The sequence below is a fragment of the Calonectris borealis genome, chromosome 1 (genome assembly GCF_964195595.1).
Source record: "Calonectris borealis chromosome 1, bCalBor7.hap1.2, whole genome shotgun sequence".
Taxonomy (NCBI): Eukaryota; Metazoa; Chordata; class Aves; order Procellariiformes; family Procellariidae; genus Calonectris; species Calonectris borealis.
This window is the reverse complement of record NC_134312.1, coordinates 217,484,889-217,509,344: the sequence shown is the minus strand read 5'-3', so window position 1 is coordinate 217,509,344 and position 24,456 is coordinate 217,484,889. Positions and strand designations below refer to the sequence as shown.

Genomic DNA, 24,456 nt, shown 5'->3' with positions numbered 1-24,456 from the left:
CGCACATTTCACGGTATGTTTTTATTAGTCCAGGCACGTGCATACATTCTTCTTTTTTCTTTTTTTTTTTTTTTCTAACTTCATGTCCTACATGTTTTTGAACCTGAAAGGGAAGGACTTCTTGGTTTTACAGGTTTGGATTTGTTCCTCTGGATTTAAGGCTGTATCTCTTAACAAAAACAAAATGCTGGAGTCCAATCTGTCAAATTAAAGCAAAGATTTACCAAAGGAAAATATGCTTACAAAGTAAATATAAATTAATTTAATTGGTTCCTATTATCACTTCTATTGGAGCCTGCAAGTATAATCTGGTGCTGAAGTAATTAATTGGGTGTGAAGTAGCTACTGTGCCAAAACTCACTTGTAGGGAATGAAACTCACAGACTTCTTGGCCTGACTGTTACCTGCAGCGTCTTGGCTTTGTTATTTTGCAGAGCGGAGCAAATCGCAGCGCCGAGCTGTGCAATCAAACGCTCAGATAAATGCCTCGCTTTGTGTTTTCATGACGGGGTGGTTACGACTACAGGCGTTTTCCCACCCCGGTCAGGTCGAGATTGGTTTCGGAGGGGAAGTCAGTGGACAGGTTTAGCGCTGCTGGGATTGCAGGCACTTATTTTTGTGGTTTTCCGTGTCTTAATATAGTCTCGGCTTTAATGGCCCTGTTTTTTCCCCTTCCTGCCCTGGCCTTGCAATAAAGGAGCTTTGTCTGGTGGTTTGCAGAGGGGATGGGGAGCGGAGGATGCTGCAAGGGCACAGGTTCTGTTCTCAGCAGCAGCAGCAATGAGAGAGTCACCACTCACGGTCTTTCATTCCGTTTTGCCAGGACGGTCACTCGTGCAAGCTGGGAATTAGCTCAGGCAGACCATCTGGATCAAAAATAACCCAGGCTCAAGTAATGTAAAGATTTTGAGATCCTGACATGTCTCGAGATGATGCTCAGGCGCTGCAACTGGAGCAAACAGGAGAGATGGCTCTTCCTAATGCTTCTTCCCACCTCCTGCACTTTTGGGTGCTTCTCCCCATGGTCCTCTCCAGCCTCCCGTGGCTCCTTCCAGCTGCTGTCATCTGCCGCTTCGGGGAAGTCCCTCTTCCTCCGTGGCAACATCTGCAAGTGGAGCTGGGTGCCGCTCTCCCATTTATCCCTCAGCTTGTAGCATCTCTAAACAAGAGGAGTCCCTCTTATTTTGCAATTATTTTATGTTCCCAAATCCCACTATTCCCTGCACTGGGTAAAGATGGAGCCAAGCTCAGGAATTCACCCCACGCTTAGGCATTTGCTTTTTCTCCGCTGTGTCCAAAGCAAGCAGGACTGTAGCTGCTAAACGCCCCCAGGAAAGCGGGTGTGGGGCTGGGATGGTGCTTGGCGAGAGGTGCTGGATGGTCATCACAGGGTCCAGGCTGTGCTTTAGGCACAGGAGCAAAAATCAGCTCCAAACACACCTTCTTCTGACCCCTCCCCATGCACCTCCTGCCTACGGGGTCTCGCAGGCAGCTTGCCAGGACGCGGTTTTTGGGGGCTGCTTGGAGACACACGCAAAGGCTTCAGAGGGACAAGACAACACCAAAAATATAAGGATTTTGGGGCGATCGCTGCCCATCCAAAGGCTTGATCAAGACTAGAAATGGGCTTTGGTGGGGACAAGCCTTTACATGCCAGGACACTAGTTTTGTTCCCTGGAGTCTTCAGTGAAAACAGCCAAGACAAAAGAAGTGCTGCTATTATTAGAGTCAAAATGCTGATAAAATGCTTCGGAGGAAAAAAAAAAAAAAAAAGCTTTCTGAGCGAGAGTCCAACCTTAGTAGGAACCGCCTGATCACTATTTTCCAATCTTTTCCCTCCAGGGGAAGCAGAGACCAGCCCTTATCTTAGGTCCTTTTAAAGTAGCATCAGTGTTCTGGTTTTTATTAAAAGATTTTATTTGTTTAAAATTGTGCAGGTTTTGGTTTGTGAAACTTATTTCTTTCCACCTCTCTCTCTCTCTCTTTCTGTATAAATATATATATATGTATTTAACCAAAAACTTATTCTTAAATACAGATTTCAACAAGGGCCAACATCTTCTTTAAGGTGTCTGAAGATTTTTGCTCAATTCCCAGCCCCACTATTTTTGCTCAATTCCCCCCTCCTTTGTGTATCCTTGAGTCCCTCCCTCAGTTTTCTTGCATCTACAGATTTGGCTAATGCAATCCCGCGTCACTGGTGGGACAGAGAATTGAAGTAATTCTTGCTTGCCAGCCACATGGATTCTCCTGGATGTTGGATCCTCAGGACCAAGGCAGTCCTGTGGGAACCACGACTGCAGGGTCCTGTCTTATTTTGGGGAGAAAGTCTCAGGGCACTAAGAAGGGAGCAGGAACCAAGTTCACCCAAGATGGTGCAGATGCACCCCAATGCAAAGGCACTCTGGACACATGGGTTGGGTCCCCAGCCAAACCCCCGGACCTCAGGGGCTCACGGGGGGCATTTTCCAAGGACAACACTTCCCTGCAAAGCCCCGGTGGACACAGGGTGAGGAAAAATACCCAGACCGCCCCGGGTAGCCTCGCCGTGAACCGTCGGGGCTGGGAACGATCGCAGCTCACGGGCCAGCCCGAGCTGGGGAACCTCATAAATCATGTGGAAGTGCAGAGTTATGAGTTTCCTCAGACAAACACCGCTAATTGCAGTGTGCTCTGATTGCTGGTGCGAGGCCACGTAAAATGCCGGTGAGCCTGGGGCAGGGGGTGCTGGATGGGGTGGTGCAATTTTGGAGGGGGGGCAGGCAGACTAACACCTCCCCATGAGGTTGGAGCACAGCTCAGATGAACATCATTCCCTGCCAGCTCTGTCCTGGAGCTAGCAACCTCAGCGTGCAAAGCCTTAGCCCTGCAAATTGTCTAAATGTGCCCAGTTTTGCTCCTTTTGAGGCCAGTACTTCCCAGTGAAGCAAAAAGCAGCTCAAACTGGGAGGAAAGGCACGTTGCGAGGCAGGCATCAATGGGAGCTTCATCTGTGAAGGGCAATTACTCGGTGGTGCAAATGCTCCAGGGCCAGGTCTTTGTAGTAAAGCAACCCTTGTGATCACTCCACGCCCAAGCCGAGTGACTCAGAGTAAAAATAATTAAATATGTTAATAATTATTAGGGGCCCCTTTGATTAAAACAAATAAAGCTTGCGGTGTGTAAGCAAGGAAGAATGCGTAGGTTTGCAGGGCTCGGCTCGCAACCAGGAGCCGACAGCAAAAGCGGATGCGGTGCCTGGGTCAGAGATCGGAGGAGCATGGGGGAAAGCTCAAGTCCAACCCAACCGGAGATGTCAAGGGTGGCCAGGTCCCTGCTGTAGCAGCTGCCCCCATCCCAGATCCCAACGCACTGCCCCAAGACCAGAGGTGAAATGGGGGACTGGAGGCATCACATCTCTACATCTCAGCCCACCAAGTGGGAGACCCGGCAGGTTTTGGGTAGCTGGTCCAGGAACCAGCATCACACGAACTGCCGAGGAAAGGTGGGAGGCAATTTTGGAAGGTGAAGAAAACATTAAATATAATTAATTGCACTCTGAAGGGTGTTCATTCAGGAGCCCTGGGCACCCGATGGGTGGAGGAGGGCACTCCTGAAGGGAGATTCAGATCTCATGGGGTTTTAGTTGGGCTTCTGAGGTGTCCAGAGGAAAGCCAGGCTCATGGCTTGGCCACTTCAGTGCTGTGCTTGTAGGGTGAAGCCATGCCACAAAAGGCCTTTTCTGTGCTAACCCTTGCCAAAACGCTGGTCCTGCTTGAGGTGGGATATGGTGGACACTGCACTGAGGTTGGAAGGCAATTGCAAAAGCATTTCAGAAGAAGTGGGCATGCCCAGACAAGTAGCCCCTCTGCTCCTTGCTCTACATGGGGCACTTGTCCCCTCTCTCCTTGGAGCCAAAGGCAGCATCTGCACCCGTTGGGCTTTCTGGCCAGCGGTGGTCTGCCTCAAATGCTGGAGATCTGCACTTTTGGCCAAGGGAGGAGACGGAGCCGGTGTGGTGCTTGCACAGGAGAGCATGGAGCTCCCCTCCTGTGCTGGAATGTGGCCGGGGGCGGGCAGGCGGCAGGAGTGCTCACAGCAGAATCTGGAGAAGCCTTTCTACGGCTGTTTTGATCTCTCAACTGTACAGACGATAAGAATCAGGGCCTGACGTGCTGGGAGGGCATTTATAGGTATAGCGAAATGCGCCTGTGGAGCAGGAGGGTGAGTTCGCACTGTATCACGCTCAGGATCAGCGACGCTTTAGGGAACAAATACCAAAACCTACTGACAGGGTGTGTTTCCCATAAGGGTGCTTATGCAGCACCATACTGCACCCCTGCGTGTAACACCGCATGCATGTTATGGCCATGCTGACTGCCAGGAGCTGAAGAAGATCTACCTGCCTCAGCTTCCCCATAGCTTTTGAAGGCAAACTCTAGGTGGAGAGAAGCTGCAGCCATTGCATGAGCAAAAACAGCATCCCAGGGAGGAAATGCTCTTTGTATCCCAAAGTATTTTTATTCCCAGGATGGAGCTCATGTGAAACACAGGACTCAGGTTGTCCTCTGTGCATGGGGTTGAGTGTCCCAGTTCATGAGCAGATGCAGATTTTCCACTGAAACACACCACTTCTGGGGCAATCTGTGAGCACATAGCAAGACGACCCAATTGCTGGGAAAGGGGAGCAGGAAAAAACCCCAGATCCAGTTCAAATCAATGGGGAACCTGAGGGAGATTCAACACAGGCCCCCTCCCTGGAAATCAGCCAGGGCACTGGAGCTACCACCCTTTCACAAGCCCAAAAGGGACCCAAAGACAGACAGCAATGGACACTACCTGCAAACAGGACACAGCTCTCAGACCTTTTCTTCCCACTCCTGGAGATGGGGCATGCGGAGGGAGGGAAGCCACCGCCAACACCTTCTGCCATGTGGTCTGTGTCTGTTATTTTGAATCCTGCTGCCCCGCTAATAAAACAAGCGATGTCCTTGTAGTGCTTTCCAGGGAGGGAAACATAAAATGCATTTGCCGTTAGTTTATTTTTTTAAAGCCTTATTTAAGAAAAGGAGAGGAAAGGGATCCCTGCAAGGGGCACGCTTGCTAACAGGAGAGCACAATACGCTTGATTGCTCTTTCTTGTCCCGCGGTACCTCACTGACTCCCTGGGAAGGCAAAAAAAAAAAGGGGTTAGGTGATGTAGCTATACAGTGTATAAAGCAGCAGCTCCTTAACACATGGTTGTAGTTATGCAGCTGGGGAGCGGACACGTATTTTGGGAAGATACCTGGCCAGTGTGCAGCCAGCTGTGATCTGATATCCAGGGTAACTGCGCCACCTCATGGTCCCCAGAGCCAAAGAGTTCAGAAGGGGGAGTCGGATGCATGGTGCGACTCGCGTTCGCTGAAAAGCATCTTCACAGCCTCCCCTGAGAAAAGCTGCACCAGCTTTATTCACTGTAGTGAAGTCACCTCCTTTAGTAAGGCCAGGTGGGGATTTGCTCCATGGATTACTGCCTTACTCTGACAATAGTCCCAATAGTCTCCAAATGAACTACTATTCCTTCTAAAACGATGAAATAAGAGCTGGAGATGTCTTTTGATACAGATATCCCCTGCCTGCTCTGCGAGTGCTCCTTAGAGCACATGCATCATTTCTTCATCCAGTCCTGCTTTAAGAGATGTGATCCCTGTGGCTCCTGCTGCTTCCCTGCAGAAGCTTGCAGCCCAGTAGATCCCATCCTGGAGAAGGGCTATCCCAGATTATCACGTCCTGCTTTCCTTTCCTTTGATCCACTTGAAATAATCTCTCCCATTTGGCACCCCACGCAGCCCTTCTTTTAGCCTCCTGTTCTCACCCTTCTCACACTTGCAGCTGATTGTCGGCCGTGTCTCTTACGAGCTGTCACTTGGGCATTCATGCCTGGATTTTCCTGGTTTTTCCTCTGTAAGAGGTGGAGGGGAGTTTTCACCAGCACAAGATAGTCACCTAGTGCTCTCCCACAGTGAAAAGGGAGAGCAGGGTATCATCGGGGTTAAGCAAGCCCACCCCAAGTTGGCTATCTATCTAACATAGTCCTACAGCCGCCCTCTGGAAATGCCCCACTTTTTCCCATGGGCCACAGCGAGGGTCCAGTCAACTATGTTTATTTGAAGCCCTTAGATAGCTAAAGTTGACCCGAATCCCGAAGTACACGTGGTCTATCTGCCTCCCACAGTCCTCAGCGATGAGCACCTCCAACTTTTTCCACTCGCCTTCATCCTTCTGTTGTTTCTGCAACCAAATGCATTGCTGAGTCCTTGAGCTTAACTCCAGCCTAACTGCACAAGGAGACGTTGTCTGAAAATCTCACCGGCTTCTTCCCCTCATATCTAATTTGTGGTGCACAGTCAATCCTGTCCAGAACTCCTGCTGTCTCCTCCTTATCCATGTTCAGCCATGCAGATTGCATTTCCATGGATTATTTCCCTTTGCCTCATTGATCCAGCACCAGTCCTTGTCTGCGGCGAGATAACGATAAAGATCACCATTAATTTATGACAATGTCACACAGAACGTGTCCGCATATCACTGCCTCTTGGCATGGGTAGTTCCTGGCACCGTAAAACACATGTAAAGAGCAAGCAGAATAAGAAATACTTCGGAGATCTGATGTATCCTAAATCTAGATACAGCTATTATTTTTTAAACTTCCCCCCCACCAGCACCTGTTCATAAAAGAAGGCTTTTGGGAGAAGATGCAATTTGCAGCAATGAGCTTAGAGCCATTCTGATTATCATTCTGCCCCGTCTTCCCCGGCCCCTTTACCCATCTCTTTTTCTCCTGGTACTTCCCTGCTTTCAACGAGCACCGCTGTTCGGTGGGAGCCGAGTGCTGGGCTCTGACGTGGTGTTACAGCTGCCGGGGGGTGAAGGCCGCTTTTAGAGAAAGAGGATTCAGCTTAGGGAAAGGGGTTTTACCTGCTTGGCTTGGAAATGCTGTCTGAGGAATCACCAGGCAAGAAGTTCTTCATGCCAGGCCAATTTATTAAAAGATGTGGGTTACTTGTTTGGAAATCTCACCTCTGGTTTGACCCAAAATGTGATACAGAACCAGAACAAAATACTTATAAAGTACTGTCCCTCTGTACAAACAGTTTACAAGGAGGGATGAGTTGGGGAAACAACTGAAATACTGCCAAGGGAACTTATTTCAAGCCATTTAAGAAGTGCTTGTAAACTTTACTCTAAAACTTTTCTGCATCCTTGCCTTCAGCATCCACCCTGGATATGATCTCCCACTTTGAATTCAGTGGTTCTTACTGGAACAAAGAATTAGGGAAAGTTTTAAAGCAGAGAGGAGTGACTGATTGCTCAACTGCTGCCAACTTCCTTGACTTCATGCTTCAAGCAAAGCAGTGAGATGCAAGGTGTCCTTGGAAAGCTGGAGACATCATCCCCAAGTGAAAGCAATCCAATGAAACCCGTTCTTATCCCTCCCCATCTCTTCCCCTGCCAGCTTTAGGATTAAGCTCCCAAATGCACTTCATATGCAGGAAGGAAGAGAACTGAACCAACCCATAAAAAGCTGAACCATTGCGACCTATGCGGCTCATCTTACCAGAACATCTTCTAGAGCAGGCAGTTAAGTACCTCAGTTGTCTTTATGCCAGCAAAATGAGCTTTGCCAAGGCCCGTTCCCTGGCCCGGTGGCCAGATGAGATGGAAGAGTCTGTACCTTTATCATTAATCTTTATTGCTTTCCAGAACAGGTTGGTCACATCCATCCTCGTCACCAGGAAGGCTATCAACTGGCCTGTGCAACTACAGGACTGTTTAGGACTGGCCAAAACTGTTCCAGGGACCATGCATAAAATTTAGCTGTATGGCCTGTGCTGGTTATTAGGATGGATGTAGTCAGAGAGTTTTATTTGCTTGCAAAAGCAATGGTGCCACAGCCTCGTCAGTGAACACTGGCCAAGCGAGGTCCAACCTTACCCCATGAGTGAGGACCAAGGGTTCAGATTCAGCTCAGGAGGTCACCTGGAAGCAAAGAGAGATCAAGACTGAAATGAAAACCTAATCAGCTATATTATTTATGAGGAAGAGAAGGAAGACGTTAAAAAAGTTAAAAAACTCAGTCCCACCTCTTTTTCCCTTTACATTGTACTTATGGCCTTTTCTGTGCAACCGGTACTGTCAATAAACCAGGCATTCAACTACCCTGCACAAAGACCATCCAACATCCGTCTGGAGTCAGTGGGAGAGACGGCAGCTACTGGATGGACGAGCTGACAGGGACTAGAAAAAGAGAGCGTCACATCCCCATTCGGGTTCTAGCTCTTCTCTCTGCCTTAATTTAATCAAGTAATGAGTCAATTTGGCTTCTTCATACCTGTGGCTGTAATATCCTGTCTCCATCTATGATCAAAGTAGTCCAGGCACCACAGGTTTTGGAGCTTGTTGTAAGAACCACTGAATGAAAGTCAATGACCCGGATGATGAATTAGATCAAACTAGATAATTAAGCTAGACTCATCCAGACTTCAAACAGAGGAACAAGTCCCCATGTAACTCCTTTTAAGTGCTACGGTCATTATCAGTTCTCTATGACAAATCACAGATAATGCCATTAATTTCAGTAGATGCAACCACAAGTTTAAGGCAGGTTTTTTTGCATGACATTTGACTATTTGATTCCTGGAAATAGCCTCCACGCCGGATCACTATTTGCACATATGACCTTAGTAGTTTTCTTCTCCAGTGTGCCACAGGAGCTCATGCAGTTCAGTGTCATCTCTGTCCCCCAGGACTTGCCAAGCATTTAAATGTCACAGCCTCTTTTGGTCAATATTGCTATTCTCTGCTTTAAGACGGTCAAACCGAGGAACGGAGATGTTAAGTGTGTTAACCTACCTACAGGGTGGGAAAGCATCCCTTTGCAGTTCAGAACAGCACTCGGTACTATGCCAAGGTTTACTGCTGACCCGAATAATAACAAAGAATGCAAACAGAATAAATGAGGAAAGGAGAAAAGGGATTTGCACTCAAACACACATCAGTTTTAGGCGCAGCTTTTCCATTAGTGGGAGCAGGTAAGGAGAGAGTCACATATCCTCCCGTTCTTTGGTCTGTTATTTGGAGATGCCATATCAGACTCGGGGACCAGCCCGAGCTCTGGATCCCACCTTCGCTTCCTGCAGTTACTGGTTTTAAACTCAGACTGAGTGTGCTGTCATGTGAGTTCAGAAGATATGTTGACCATATTTGCCAGTCCCAGAATTTATATCGTACAGTTGTTTGTCAAAGCCCCACCTATCCCGTGCAGCACTTCCCTTCTGATAATTGCTACTGCGATACAGAGCTAAATAATGGAAAGGGGAGAAAACTCTCTAATTCTCACCATTATCTTGAGGGTAGCCTGTTAAAACATGAACTCTCTGATATTTTCTTCCAAGCTCCTCCCCTGAGATATGCCTCTGAGCATCCCTGGAGTTTCCTCGCGCTTGGACACTGCCCTGAACTGTCGTGGGAACACGGTGAAATTGGGAAGGTGTCATTTGGTGTTGAAAACTCCTCGGTTTTGTCAGAAATGAATGGAAACACAGAGTGGTGAGCTGCAAAAAGGAAAAGCGAAGATTTTTTGAAGTCTTGCTGAGTTCATCTATTCATTGTAATGGCGAAGAGATTATAACCCTGAGACTTCACGTTCCCCCACAAAGCCTATGAAGGACATGCTCATGTCTATCCAAGAGGGCAGAAGGTCTCTCAGGGCAGGGACTAGTCCCTGTAGTGACATCAATGGCAAAAAGCCATTCTGGTTTCAAATCTCAGGCAAATGGCAGTGGCCTCCACTGCAGCCCTGGGATTGCTAAAGTCACAAGTGCAAAACATCACCATAAATACCAGGCTGGCTCTTGCTTGGGCTATCAGAAACCTCAGGCACAGCATTGCTGTAGCGTGAAGGGCAATTTGAGTAACTCGCTGGGGCCATAGCTTCTACCTCAGGCACACGTTGCTTAACCTCTAAGCTGGGTACCCTTTACATCTTAAGAGCTATAGTATCAAAGTTGCTACATTCTCCAGCACCTCCACTTTGTGACTGTTCCCCTGCTCTCAGTATAAGCTGTCAGTCACTGGGGGCAATCCTGCAGCCATGGCCAAAGGATGCACTAAGCCCATCCACCTTGCTGTGAGCCAGCAGAAGACCACCAGCTCTCTTCCAGAGGACACACAGTCACTGCTGTAATAATTTTATCCAGTCCTGGCTCCTGGACTGCACAGATTAGGTACCATCTGACATGGTTTCCAACCTCGAGCCACCTCAAATCTTGGAGTACCGGAGCTTGGAGTCAACATCTGCACCTGATGATACAAGTTGTCCCTATGACTTCCCTCCCATCATTCTCGTGTCTGTCATTAGCACCTATCAAAACGGTGCCTTGCTCAGACACCCTGAGCTCTACACAACGTCCCACAGCCCTTTGTGCTGGCCACACGGTGTTCTCAAGGCATTGCTGCTCTTAGTCCACAGCATTCGTAGGTGTGTATGAGATCCAAGGAGAACAAACCCCCTGGAAACAAGCAAAGAGACCATCAGGAAGATGGGAAGGGGATGAGAATCAAAATGTCAGAGTGGGCAACAAGTGCTCTGAAACAGGAGCAACGATGGATGACAGCAAGTGTCTCATTCCCATTCTGATACTTGAAAAAAGGGAGGTAGCTGAGAAACCTCTCACAGACTCTCATTTTTGTGTTAAACAGAAGATATTATTAATCAGAAGCAAAACCCTAGGAACTAAAGTCACAGGCTGGTTTTGTCACAGCTTGATTTCCACCTCGGCCTCTCCTGTTTGCCAGGGAAAGCGGCTCATCCGGCGCACTGTGAAGTCAGCAGAGACATCTAGTGGCAAAAATAACATAAAAATACGCAAGGGAATATACTGGAGTGCTTTGCTTCATCTCACGGACAGCTCGATTATCATCGGCTTGCTACTACACATAAAAAGTACTGGTTGAGAGCTCAAGGCTGTATTTTTAACTGATCTGTTGAAAAATGTATTGGAATGATGCTTTCTAAATCTCCCAAACCCCAGTTTTATGGAGATAAAACACCTCTATAACTACTGTGCTTCCTGCTTGTCCTCAGCCTCCCAGGATCTTGTTCACCCTGACCCCCTCCAGCTTTTTGAGGAGTTTGGAGGTATTGGTATTGTGTCTGGTTCTGGTTATGTTTTTTGGTCTTGTGTGAAGGTTTCTGTATGCCATTGCTGCTGGGCTGATTGATGTGATCTTGTTATACAGCTCAGAACAATTTTTTTTCCATCTGTTCCTTACAAATATGTTTTTTGTTAAGAGCTTTTCGGATTTTGGCTTTGATGGCACTAGGTTTTGTTTAAAGACTCGCGTTACCTATTATGTTGAACATCTTTGTGCAGCTGTTCCATTTAGTCCAAGTCTGTTCTTCACTGGACACAAACCAGCCACTATTCAGCTTTGGCAGTTGTTTAAAAAAAAAAACCAACCTTTAAGAATGTAACAAAGCAATGGCAAAATTCAATTTTTTAGTGAAGCAGGTAATACTGCCAATTTACCTGCAGTGAAAATCTGGCTTATCTTCGTCAAAGCCTCTAGTTCTTACTCTGGATTTATTCTACAGTCACAGACAATGGGTTAAACATAACGCTGCAAATGAAAGACGAAAGATGTGAACGCAGAACTGCCAGTCTAGCTAGAAATTTTTACTTTTATAATGACTTTGCAGGGTTCATGCACATCTCCTGAAAGACATTTGGCCAATGACAGGAGATCATTGCTGTGACAGCAAGACAGTTGCTCAAGCAACTGTGGCCCAGATTTTAATGGTTATTTAGCAATGTTCGGTACTGCCACGCCTAAAGGACTTGCAGGAACGTTGGAGTGTGAGGACATGACCATAAGCAATCAAGAGCTAAAGCAAGCGACTTAACAAATCTCTGTTCATCACCTGGGCTGTGGTACCCAACTATGCGTGTGGTCCTACCCCAAGCCACTAGCGGCATTAAATATTTTAGCTTATTGAAAGCCAGTAAGCTGCGGGCTTTTACATGAGTAAATCAGTTTGGAAAACCAAATTTAGGCTCTGAAGTTAATTAGGCATTGCAAAGTGAAACAGTTAAACACTGAAACACCTCATCATCCGCTGGCTGGGCCAAAGAGACAGTTAGGGATCTCCAAAGCAGTTGTGATCAGATATTCAATGTGATTCCATACCAGCTGCGAAACATTAACAGGTATAGAGGATTCAGTGGAAAATGAAGGCAATACAAGGGTTTTTTTTGAGTTACCCTTTCAATTTTGGTAGTGATTTTTTGGTAGTTACTTTTTTTGGTAGTGATGTTTCTTTTGGCAGTGATTTTAACACATTCTAAGTTGCAAAGAATTGCTTGTTCCCCTCACTGTCATTCCTCCCCCTCTCCTTTTGACTTATCACATCCAATAGAGAAAGTCTCCTCCACCTCCAAGCACAACTGAAGAAGAGGAAACACAAAAAAAGCCTGCCAAGCATTGGCTGTGCTGATGAGAGAGGACCACTTATCTCAGAGGGACAAGGGGGTATCACCCAAAATTATACCTGGGGAGGATGTTCACCTCTGGAAGGGGCTGCTGTTGTCCCCTCTCCTGACCTCCTGTGCAACACAGACCGCAAGGTCCCTGCACACAGAGTGGCAAACAGCACCCACTCTCCCATGGTCCGCATGCTTGCACCCATGAGGCAGGGCTATTGCTGGAGGGAGCTACAGCCCCCTTGTCTCCTCTAATACGTCTGCACCCAGCTGGAGCATCATCTTACAGAAAAATATCTAATTTAACTCTGAAGCCTTCACATGATGAAGAATGCCTTCTAGTGACCTGCTCTAGTGCTAATTACTCACCCTGTTGAAAACAACCTTCTTCCAGCCTGAACGTTGCTGCCTTCCCCATCAAGTCCTTGTCTCCAAGCCTGCTAACTCCAGCAGGCCTTCTCTGTAGGAAGGCAGTAATCCAAGAACAGGAGGACAACCAGTGTCTCTGCAGTTCAGAGTTAATCATAGAATCATTAAGGTTGGAAAAGACCTCTAAGATCATCGAGTCCAACCATCAACCCAACATCACCATGCCCACTACACCATGTCCCTAAGCGCCTCATCTACACGTCTTTTAAATACTTCCAGGGTTGGTGACTCAACCACTGCCCTGGACAGCCTCTTCCAAGGCGTGACCACTCTTTCAGTAAAGAAATTTCTTGTAATGTCCAGTCTAAACCTCCCTTGGCGCAACTTGAGGCCATTTCCTCTCGTCCTGCATCGCTTCTAGTAAATAAGATGATTCAGGTACTGTTTTCTGGCCTGGAAGACCATTTGCACAGCATAGCCAACATCTCCATACACCCAAATAATCACCACAACTCAGTGGCCTCAACCGCCCAGCCTGCTGAGAGTGACCCAAGGGCTGTGCTCTCCCTGGAAACTGTTGGAGAGCATGGTCAAAACCGTGCTGGGGAACAGGCACAACTACAGAACCTGGACTATTTCAGGACAGTAGATGGGTCCATGCCTTGGTCCTGGTTAGTTCCAATACCCTTCAAAGGAAAGACTAGCTGTATAAGGATAAAAACACTACCCAGAGCTGTAATCAGCAACATTAAGCTTATGGGAGGCTATAAATACCTATGGCTTAGTGTGTGGCTGAACCTCAAGCTACTAAAGAGAAGGAAGGGGCCCAGAGAAAGCTTTTCCTTCAGGCATCTCACCTCATAATACATCCTAAAGAGATTTTTGCAGTTTTTCCTGTGGTGCTGGGTCTGGCCAGTGTCTGCAGCAAGATACCGAGCTGCAGTTTTAGAGAGAACGGTAATTTCGGTGATGCTGCGAACCAAGGATGTCCATCGTTTCCCAGAAGGAAAAAAACAATGGAGGAGTTGTCCAGTGTGTCTTCTCTTTCGGGAATGGGGAAGATATAAACTAAAAGTAACTATTTAGCTCGCAGAACTGGGAAGATCTCTTTTTCTCTGTACTATTGCTGTAATGTAGGAACCAGTGAATGTGGCTCTTGTCACTTGATACTTCATTTCAGTGCAAGCCTGAAGAGCTCAAATCCACAACAGACCAAGCTCTAAATACTTCTTCAGGACAGACTTGGCTGCTGTTCCCAGAAACCTCTTCTTTCTCTTCTCTCATCATTATTGGACTTGCTCTCGCAGTGTCAACCCACAAGGTGGAGGGAAATGCTTGGCCAGAGAGTGGGAGACTCATAGGTTCTACAAGGCTCCTTGGCATCAATTCCAGCTCTCAAATTATTGCTTTTAACTGTTTAAATAATAGGAAAAGTCAGTCCAAAAAGCCAGGCTATCTGCATGGGAGATTCAAGACAATCTCTGAACCTTCAAAATCAGGCCATTTGTCTAAATATTTAGATATAAGCACCAAAGCACACAATCACTTACTGAAAGGTGAGTAAGCAAGAATCTTATTCTAATTTCTAAATCCAGTAAACCCAATTATCACAATCTTTAAGTCCCTTTGACGGTCCCTCAGTGCCACCATTTCTCAGAATGGCTGAAGACTCAGAAATCTGAAATTACATGAAAGAAGACATTTGAATGGCACCTGATTTCAAAGGCACTGGCCACGAACATACTGCTAGAAAGCCTTTTGGGCAGGGGCTGCAAATTAACCAGCTTAAACCTGAGGCATCCACAATCACCAGTCTCATTAGAAAATTTGGACGCGTTTGCTGGTGACAGATGCTCTCCTTCCTGGCTTGCCTCGCACATCCCTACTCCTCCTGAGCACATTTAGATTAATGCAAAGAAGGTGAATATATTTAAATGCAGGTGGCTCTCTGTGGTAGGCAGACGACCCCGTAGGGCCACGCTGAAGGCTGCCAAGCAGGAATTTAGCGTTGTCTCTGTTTGCACAGAAGGACCTCAGTGACTTGGAAAGCATAGCAGAAGGAAATGTTTTCTCCATGACATACTATGTGCTGCCTACAATCAGCATCCTTCCTCGGCAGCTGGGCTTGATAAATGTTGTCAGCAGCCCGGGAGTCCTTTGGGCTCCCAGTGTCAAGAACGAATCTGAAGCAATCAGGCAGGGACAAACACCCCTACGCCAGAATTGTTCTGGTCACGCTAGAGCGAGTCCTTATGCGACTGGGCTGGAAGACTGAATCCTTCAGAATAAATTCAATTTGAGGCTGCTTATTGAGAATAATCAAGTTTATTCATCTAGCGTTTAGTATGTTATCCAATTCTATTATAAGTATCGCATTTAAAAGCAACAAGAATCCTAATATACCTGGCTTTTCAATTAAAAAAAGTAAATCAATTACCCTGTTTGTCTGCTAGAATATACTAAGTTGCCAGACACAAATGGCGATAACAGTTCTGCATGCTCTTATATATGCTATTCTTTGACTTGATATTTTTAGCCCAGTTTCTGAAAGAAAAAGAATTTTAAAAACCCTGTAATTGTGCTGGGGTATTTGTGTGAGCTTATCAAGCCTTCCACTAGTACCTTTGAACCAAATGGCCAATTTCATACAAATATGGGGAAGGAAGACAGGTACTGCAGAGCTACCAGAGACCCTTAAGTTCCCCTCACTATAGGAAATAGATGGATGTGGGCTCACCCTTTATCAGAGAATCCACACAGGCGAGCTCCCCTTGGGAACACAAATCAAGATGAAATGAAGCTTCTTTGGCTCTGCTAATCCCAAACCAACTTCAATTCTTCTCTTCAACAGAGCGAGGTGATGCCATGCCTTGTGCTTGTATTTCTCTGAGAGACAGAAAAAAGGTCACATCACACATTTCCTCTGCACTCTTTCCCAAGATATACTTTTTTAAAATCCCTGCTCCATCACCTGGGTTTCCAGGTCGACATTTCCACTGCGTTGGGACATTTGGAACAAATTTACTTTTCAATATTACTGCATTCAGGCAACATAAAGTGGTAGCTTAGAGGTGCTGCAGGACACACAAGACTCTCTCCAGTATTCCCATAATTTACAAAGACCCACGTAAGGGGGGATTTGAGCCTTCCTTTTGAATCAAAGCTTTTAAGCAGTTTGTTTTGGCCTCCTTTAGAGCTGCAGGCCAAGTGAACTACAGCCATTTGTTCTGAAACCATAAATCTCACAAGCTATAAAGTGGCTTCCTAATCCTTTTATTTTACAGGGCACACATTTTCTCAGCGAGCTGTGCCCCTTCTTAGCCGTGATTTGGAGAAATCTGCACGAGGAAACCATTCCAGCCTTCGGAGCTGCATTTCTCCAGCTGTTGCATTTTCCTTATTTTCTGGGCTGTCTGCTTGCACAAATTAGGTGTTCCAACCTGTCTCAACCAACCTGTAGAAGGAAAATAAAAGGATCATCAGCAGCACCACAATAAAGTTAAACTTGGAGCCAAAAAAAACCTGTTGTGGAAATTCACTTGACTAATGTTTCTCCTTAAAAAAAAAAAAAGACTAAGAAATGAAGGGGTTTGTGCAAAAAAAAAAAAGGACACACACCTGAGCAAACAGATTTTGAGGTCTATGGGCCATCCTTCCACTGGGCAGGATCAAAGAAACTGCTGGAGTGCATTATGGAAAAAGTCACACATAAATTGGGATCCTGGTGGCTTAGAAGACAAAAAAAAAACAGGGAAGGGCTCTGCTGAAGTTCCTTGTGACCATTCCTACTGCAACAAAATCCTGCACTGAAACATCTAACTGCTGTTGAGAAGGCAATGGGGAAAAAAACTAGAAGGAATAGCTCAAACAGCATACGACATTCACTCCTTTGGTCCTTCCATGCTCTCCTGCTGTGGTGCATCCTCTCCTACACCAGCGGCACAGCACTGGGTCCACTCTCCTGCACTGAGATGGTGCAGGCAGGTGGTGGCATCTTGCCTGGCTGAGGGAAACCACTTCCAGAAGACGTGTCCTTCAGTGGCTGCTGGAGACAGGGGGTTTCACTCATTTATGAGACCTGGAGGACATCCTACCAGGGACAGAGAGGCAAGGAGGATGGGAGATGTCTCCACAGCAGTACAAAGAAGCTGGTACCCTCTTGGTACACCTCTCCTGCTTCTCCACCACTATGCTGGGCATGGGTGGAGCTCGTGGGAATGGATGTGTAGATCATGCCCCATTTCTGCTTGCACAGGGTAAGGGAGCCAAGCTCTGCAAGTTACTGGCAGCTCTCTAGGGAGCAGCCAAAGTCACAGCAGCTGTACCCATCTCCATTCCAATTTCTTACTCCGATCCTGTGTGACGACAGTGACAGAGCGACACTTTGCAAAGAACAAAGGGAATCACCGGTCATTTTTCACCCACAATGGGATATGGGCACACTTTATTCCTAAAAGTAAAAGAAAATAAAACCAAGAAAGAGCTAGAGCTGTCACACACATCACTGCTCTTTGGTCTCCAAGTACCACACTTGTGCAGTGCTTGGTCTACTTCCGAGGTTGCTGCAAAGTAGATGTCCTTTTCAAACACTTGTAGGAACAACTGTTCTTGAGCACTAAAACGTCCTCGTTACAAAGCGAGGGTTTCATTTTAATAATTCCCTACATCACAACATGAGTATGCATGCTCAGGAACAGTTAGCCAAATGCTTGAGCTGAATCGTGTATTAAGAAGTGGCAACGAAATAATATCACACAACGAACATATGAACATCATTTTTACATATTAGACACAAGTATAGCGAAGTGCTGAGAGCACAGAAAAAACCACAATTTCCCACTTAGTTCTGCTGAGCTTGTACTGAATCTTAAATGTGGGAAAACTTTCCAGAACAACTTTTCAAGATTTAACTGCAGCATCTGGAAAGTCTCTTCTGAAACACACTGATCTCAAGGACTACAGGAAATTTGCACACACACAATCATTTTGCATTTACCTCGGATCTCATCTGTGTGGAAACCAAAGTTTATTTGGCCACATTGCATTCCTAGTGAGAAACTGTTACTGCCATCTTTTTTCCTAGTATATGATTTTGCTTCTTGTTCTTCGCTTTTTTTTTAATACAGGAAGGAAACATAAGAACGTCAGGTCTAAGGTAACCGCTCTGTAATACAACACATATTTTTATTCCACATGGAAAAGGAATGCCGGTTGTTCAAATACCAAAAATGTTCTTCCTCGCACCCTACTGCAGTAACACTTGTTACTTCTCTATAAAAGTAAGCAAAAAAACCCAATCCTAGACAAAAGGTTTGCTTACTGCTCACCTCTGCGCTCACTCTAATGTCTTTATCTATTATGAAAATGAGGTGGATTGGGGTGATACAGACATATGATTTTATATAGTATTCATCCAAGTTTTTCAACCAAAACTTTCTGTAAACTGGGAATTGCTCCGTCTTCTTGCATGGTTCATTCAGGATGAACGAAACTCTGTTTTTAAGATAAAATATTTTATTTCGATGATATCTAACCACACAAGTTTGTCTTAATTTGTCTTCAATTTAATCTTGAGAGGATTAAAAATTTATAAAATTATGTCTCACACCAGATTACGACTGTTTTTTAAAAGATATCTTTTTTTATTATTCAAGATTATTGTTGAATCAAAAATACCAATTATTTTATAGCTCTATTCCCAAATTCTTTCCCAGCCCAGGAGAAATGGTTACTCTGTAAAGGCTATGATATATTCAAATATCCCTAAAAAAAATTCTGAAACTGCATACTCATAACTCCTTATGCCTTTAGCACATTGAAATATCTATTGTGCAGCAGCTCTGGGACAAGCAAGGAATGCAAGACACATTTTTACCTGACCTAGCACAAGTCTTACATGTAATAAGATATTACCAAATTGTCTGTAAATGAAAATCCTGGTGGGGCTCTGCTCAGCTCAGGGAAAGTATCACAATACTTCAGGAAATACTGATTTGCTGGAAATGAAGAAATTACTATATAAATTTTTTGTAATTAGATAAACACGGGAGGTAGGTTTCTAAGTCAGCTGTGGATATTTAATATTTCAAATGGACATTACCAACCTAAGCTCCTTCCCTACACTCACGCTCCTGTCTCAACCTGTTGCCACTTTCTTTTCTGCAGAGATGCTCAGTCTCAGGGTGCATGAAGAGGAACACGTGAAGTGGAACTCTTCATAAACTGCTGTCACTGCAAGAGGAGACGGTGCTGTTATGGGAGATGATGATGCCTAAATAACTAAAACCACATGGAATGAGTTTCTAAGATTCTTCCTCTGATGGTGATCCTTCCTTGTCCACTGCTGACAAAGCGTGAGTCCAAATGGATACTGATATTAGGAGGGGCTGTCTTCTTACCTTTTATGAATACCATGAACCGTACGTTCATTTATCCCAAGCTAATTCGCCCCTGCTACCCCTTCTCTTTAAGTATCATTTGTCTTGTTTCGGCTGTCTCTCATCATGTCATATCTGTAAGTCTCCTGGGCTAGAGACATTGTTTTATAGCACTAGGCAGGGCTTTGGGAGACCTTGATATAGTGTCCTGATTCGCTGCAAATGTTTTTGTGTGACCAGGTGGAGGCCATAATCACTTCAGATATCTGATAACTGGGCCTTATATCCCAGAGATTTTATGAAAATAAACAGGTCAACGACATAGAAAATATTCCAGAAATGGGGGTCATATGAATATCCACGATTATATCTACATGGTCTTTTGCATACAAAAGAAAGTGAATCCACTTGTGTCCCTAGCCAACCAGGAATCCTGGAGCCATCTCCTCATCCGCAGGAGGGTGCATTGGTCCTGCTTTCAACTGCAGGTTCCTGGTTCCATCTGCTTGGAGCATGGGCAGAGCACAGGGCGAAGTCTGCCTGTAAAGACCAGAGACCTGACATCAGAGCAGACCACGATCAGCAAGATTTATCATTCATGCAGAGTAGTAGGGAGTGGGACATGATGATACAAATCAATATTTCAAAAGCTGAGAGTCAGTGCAGAGAAGACAAAGAAGTGCAAACAGCAAAGTGTGTGGATCCATATGACCTGATCCAATGGCAGAGTATGGATCCATGCAGTCTGGTATCTAACCCAAATCCTCATTACTAGAACACCTTCCGCTAAGCGTGCTCAGCAGTTGACTGCCTATGTGACCATCACATCTCATAACATTCTCGATCTGTGGTGAAAGAAACAGTAGAAAGCTGCAACTTTTCAGCCATCCGTGATGGCTTGCTATGAATGTAATTTAATCAACAGGTAATGACTGTGCCAACCACGAAGCTGGTCAACCCAAGAAAGAGTAAGCAAAATAAGTAGCTGTCCCACGTGCATCCTGACTGTACAGGTTGCTACAGTCAGCGGGTAAAGCATCCCTTGGGGGTTATGCTATTTAGGATCACAGATTACTGATTAATACTGTAATAAGGGCTGTTCCTGCACTCACACCTGAGGATTCACTTAGGGTATCCAGCATAAAGCCGAGAGACTATAAGGGTAGTTCCCTTGGCTGGGGTCCCTGCATAGCCAAGGTTACAGAAGGAAAGCACAAATCTTTATTTAGTATTTGAAGAATACTGGTATTTGAAGAAAACTGAAGAGGAACTTGCTGCTTTTCTACAATTGGGATCCATAAAAGCAGCATTTTAGGATGGGGGAGAAATAGGAGGCTAGGTGAAAAAATGAGTGATTTTTTTTGTTTAAACAGTAAACCTAACCCAATACATCTTGCAAATACATCCTGGTCAGAATAGAAAAAGAGTCTCAAAGATCAGGAGCAATGACTAACATGTGAACTGGAATTGAGAAGAGAATCCAACTTTGTAGACAAAAAAAGTGAAGGACTGTTGGGCTGAATTTGGAAAGGGGAAAGCAAATGGAGTAAAGTAGAAAAAAAATATAGCACATGTAATATTTAATAGCAGAAATGGAATACAGTGGGTTTTTCTATTCTCCAAACCACAATTAAAATGAGAGGATGTATCAAAAAAGGCAAATTTTAAAATTGTTTAGAAAGATTTCGTTGTCACAGGATCTACTGAAAGCCACCTGGGGAAGGCAATGTAATACCAAGGTAGCTAAACAATACAGCCCCAGTGCTCTACTCAGATGTTGAATTTTGTTCCTAGACTGAGATTTTCAAAATCTGAGCATTTTAGTGCCTTTAACTGTGTATGCCCAGCTTGACACTGCTTTTAAGCTCCTTTCCACAGAGAGGAGTAATGCTAAACACTTTTTAAAAATCACAGCCTTTCTATGCATCTCCAACTGAGAAATATAAAATACAGGCATCCAAGAACAGACCTTCAAAAAGCATGACCTTAGAGGACAGCAAGTTAGGCAGAAAACTATAGGTCATGCAGGGGCAGAAAAATAGCACCCAGCCCTGGAAGGAGACCTGTCCTCCTCGAAGCTCTTTCCATATCAGTGCTGGGAGAAGAGTGGCGAGAACTGAAGGACCATGTAGCAGCAAGGTGTGCAGTACCTTAAGCATACCTTGGAGAAGCAAAATGTGCAGAAAATGGCTGCATCAGCATTTTCAGCATTTTTTTTTCCCTTGAAGAGTTTCCCAGGAGCAATGGTGCACTCCCAGATGGGCAATTGCATCCAGGCTCCAGCTGCATTGTCCTGCCTGAAAGGTGCAAAGAGTCAGGATTAGAGTTGTGAATCTGTTCCATTATCCCCGTTGTTAGAATGAGAATGTGAAATACTCTGGAAAATGCAGGAATACCGGATGTCAAATTGTATGTATTACAAGTACTTTCCAAATCCAGCTTTTATAATAACGCAGAAGGGTGCCTTTACATATGCCAAAACCCACAGCAAAGCCACAGGTTTCTCAATAAACACATCTTCAGCAACGATGATACACTTATGGGATTAAAGTTTATAAGAACTGCTAAAGGGAGAGAGGTCTGCTCACCTGCCAGGCAGTAATTCTTTCAAGCTTTCTGCCATCTCTGCAGACACTGAACAGGGTACCCTGCCTTACGCACAACATTGATTTAGAAGGTGTAGTTTCGTACGGTGAACTTGAAAAGTCTTAAAGTCAATGCTCAGTTGCACACTTCCACTTAATCTTTTCAGAGTGGAGCGGAAACTATCTGATAATTAGCATGTGTTTAGGCTCATGTATTTTGTTCATGTAACAGTTGTGTGCTTGGATGGTAGGGTACAGGGTTCAGGAGGAGCTGTGTACTATGTGGACGAAGTCTCCCAGGAATAAGCCATGTGCCTTTCACTGTGGGCGTGCTTCTTCTTAATCAAAGCATTGCTCAGCAAAGTTGACATCTGCAAGACAAACAAGTAACTTCATCTGGCTTTTCATACTTTATATACATACATATACACACAAAAAATGAACCAAAAAGTGGCTTAGAAGTGCTTACTCATTAGGCAAAGAGAAGTTCTCCAGGGTGCAAAGACTCTTTTCTCATTGAGGTTCCTGGCACTCGTAGCTTTCCGTTACTTTTTCATTATTAAAAAATGAATTAAAACCATATTTTTCTCATTTCAGTAAGTACCTTTATGATGTCCAAACAACTCCAACAATGATATCATCTGTCTCTTTCCTCCAGGGAGGAATTTGGACCAGACCATGGTATTCCTGCTCATTCCTGGAGCACAGAGCCTCACACCAAGGCGAAGGCAGCAAGCCTCACTCCTTGCGGGGGGAACGCATGTCACAGCGCCGTCCGCTTTATACTATATCTCCTACACATCCCTCTCTCTTCTTGAGAGCTGTTCAACACTATAAATTAAGAGTTAAGGCCTGAATCCTACTAAGCCTGATCTCTGCAGGCAGATACCCAAGGCTGTTCTTCAGCGGGACGTGCTCACCAGAAAGCATCTGCCCATATGGATCCTATTTCTCCATGAATACTCTTTTCAGGGTATGTACAACATATGGCATAATTGGGCTGCACTCCTTGAAGCGGCCTCTGATTTAACAAAACAGATGATTCACCTTCAACTTGTTAAGTCCGCCGGTTTAGGAAGGAGGTCGAGTGTGCCTTTAGTTGGCTGCCTGCACGATGGTGGACCCGCAGAGATGGACGCGGGTCCAACCTCCCCAGCACTGTCAGCCTTCTCGCAGCTGCCTGCCGCCTCCATGCTTTCTGCAAGGGACCCATTCCGTCAGCAGCACAAAGCCCTCCAGCCTGTGTCTGCTCAGCCTGCCACCACTGCAGGCTGGCGGATGGGGATGGAGGAGAAGACCAGGACCACATCTGGGCTTATATAGTACGCAGGCTTGGAGCATCACACTACCAACCAACCCATGCCCTTGACCAGCTCTTTCATGATCTCCTCACCCCTCTCCTGCTTCCCCCATGACCCAAACCCATGATCCCTCCTTCCCAATAGCTCATAAACATCTTTCCTTCACCAAGTTAGCAAGTGCTAACTGTGCCCTACCTCTTCACTAGGAAACAGCCACGAAGCTTGAAGTTGTTCTGCCCTGGGAGTAAGAGAGGACAAAAAAGCAAGGTGCTGGTGATAAGTTCTTCCCCTCAAACACCATGTTCTGTTGACAGTGGATGCTGAAGTCTCTTGGTTGACAGAATCTACCTGCTAAAAAATCCCAGAGGCTTGTGGGCCATGCCAGAGGTGTTGTCTTGCTGAGTAGACCTTCTAGAGGTAGGAGCAAGGAAAGATGGTTCTTTCCCAAGATCCTCAGTCGTTTGCTGGCTGAAGAGGCGACAAGCTGAATTTTCAGGCTCTAGCAGTCCTGTGTGTAGTCCCAGCTCTGACTGTAGACCGTCACAGGTGATCAGAGACTCAGCAGTCACCTCTCAGTGCAAGATGCCATGAGACACCTGAAACTATTGGCAGATGTGCTGAACTGCCTCCATCCCTGGCTTTCATGGGGGTCTCAATTTTTAAACGTAAATCAGCATTGCTGAGTCTCCTTTAGTAAAGGTAGAGCTGTCACAGGACCCTCTTCCAACTGCTGCAAGGGAAGCCACTGCTCTAGTCTGATTCCATATGGTATTCTTGCAGGCTCACAGCATGACTTCTCAGCAAGAAGGATCCTATGTTGTGCCCACAAATGCTTTGTTATAGCGTTGGTGTTGGTGGAGCACGTGGTCATGAACACATAAGGGGTTTGTGGGAGGTCTGCCGATAGCACGGGTGGCTTTGGGGGATGGTAAAAGCCACCCTTTAGTCTGTACACCAAGTTCTACAACTAGGAAAACTAATTTATTCCTAAAGAGTTTTGATGTCAATTAACATGCATCCGGGGTCGTTGGGAACCTTAGGCAAAACACTTACGCAGCAGCCACCGCAACACAAGAGCATCATCCACTGTAAGATCACACGGGCAGTCACACAGACAGTTTAACCGACTTATTTAACTCTGGGACACCACAAAACAGAGGAAGAGGGGACTACGTGGGCACCTGTTCTGTCACTGCTGCACCGCTGCTCTTCAGTCTCACTGAATAAACTTCGCTAGTACCCGCCCGGCCTTCAGGGAGGCTTCCAGGGATAACTATGTTGCCAGCTAAAACAGAAGACAAACAGGCATGGTTTTAAGAAA

General features: G+C 45.6%; 1 protein-coding gene across 12 annotated transcripts in view; it reads right to left on the bottom strand.

Moving 5' to 3' along the window:
- Positions 1 to 4,426: 4,426 nt before the first annotated feature.
- THAP12 (THAP domain containing 12) overlaps positions 4,427 to 24,456 on the bottom strand; it is a 36,307-nt gene continuing 16,277 nt past the window's right edge. For 2 of the 12 annotated variants that reach the window (XR_012672076.1, XR_012672087.1), the window contains exons 7-13: positions 22,304 to 24,420; positions 21,838 to 22,205; positions 21,411 to 21,546; positions 17,221 to 19,789; positions 16,491 to 16,600; positions 15,610 to 16,326; positions 14,423 to 14,550 (exon numbers count right to left, since the gene is read on the bottom strand). The gene's annotated coding sequence lies outside the window, so the exon portion shown is untranslated. Of the gene's footprint in view, positions 5,145 to 5,266; positions 6,480 to 6,939; positions 8,002 to 13,729; positions 14,286 to 14,422; positions 14,551 to 15,609; positions 16,327 to 16,490; positions 16,601 to 17,220; positions 19,790 to 21,399; positions 21,547 to 21,837; positions 22,206 to 22,303; positions 24,421 to 24,456 lie in introns of those variants that run through there. The other 10 variants (XR_012672084.1, XR_012672078.1, XR_012672079.1 and 7 more) reach the window with 10 other exon arrangements.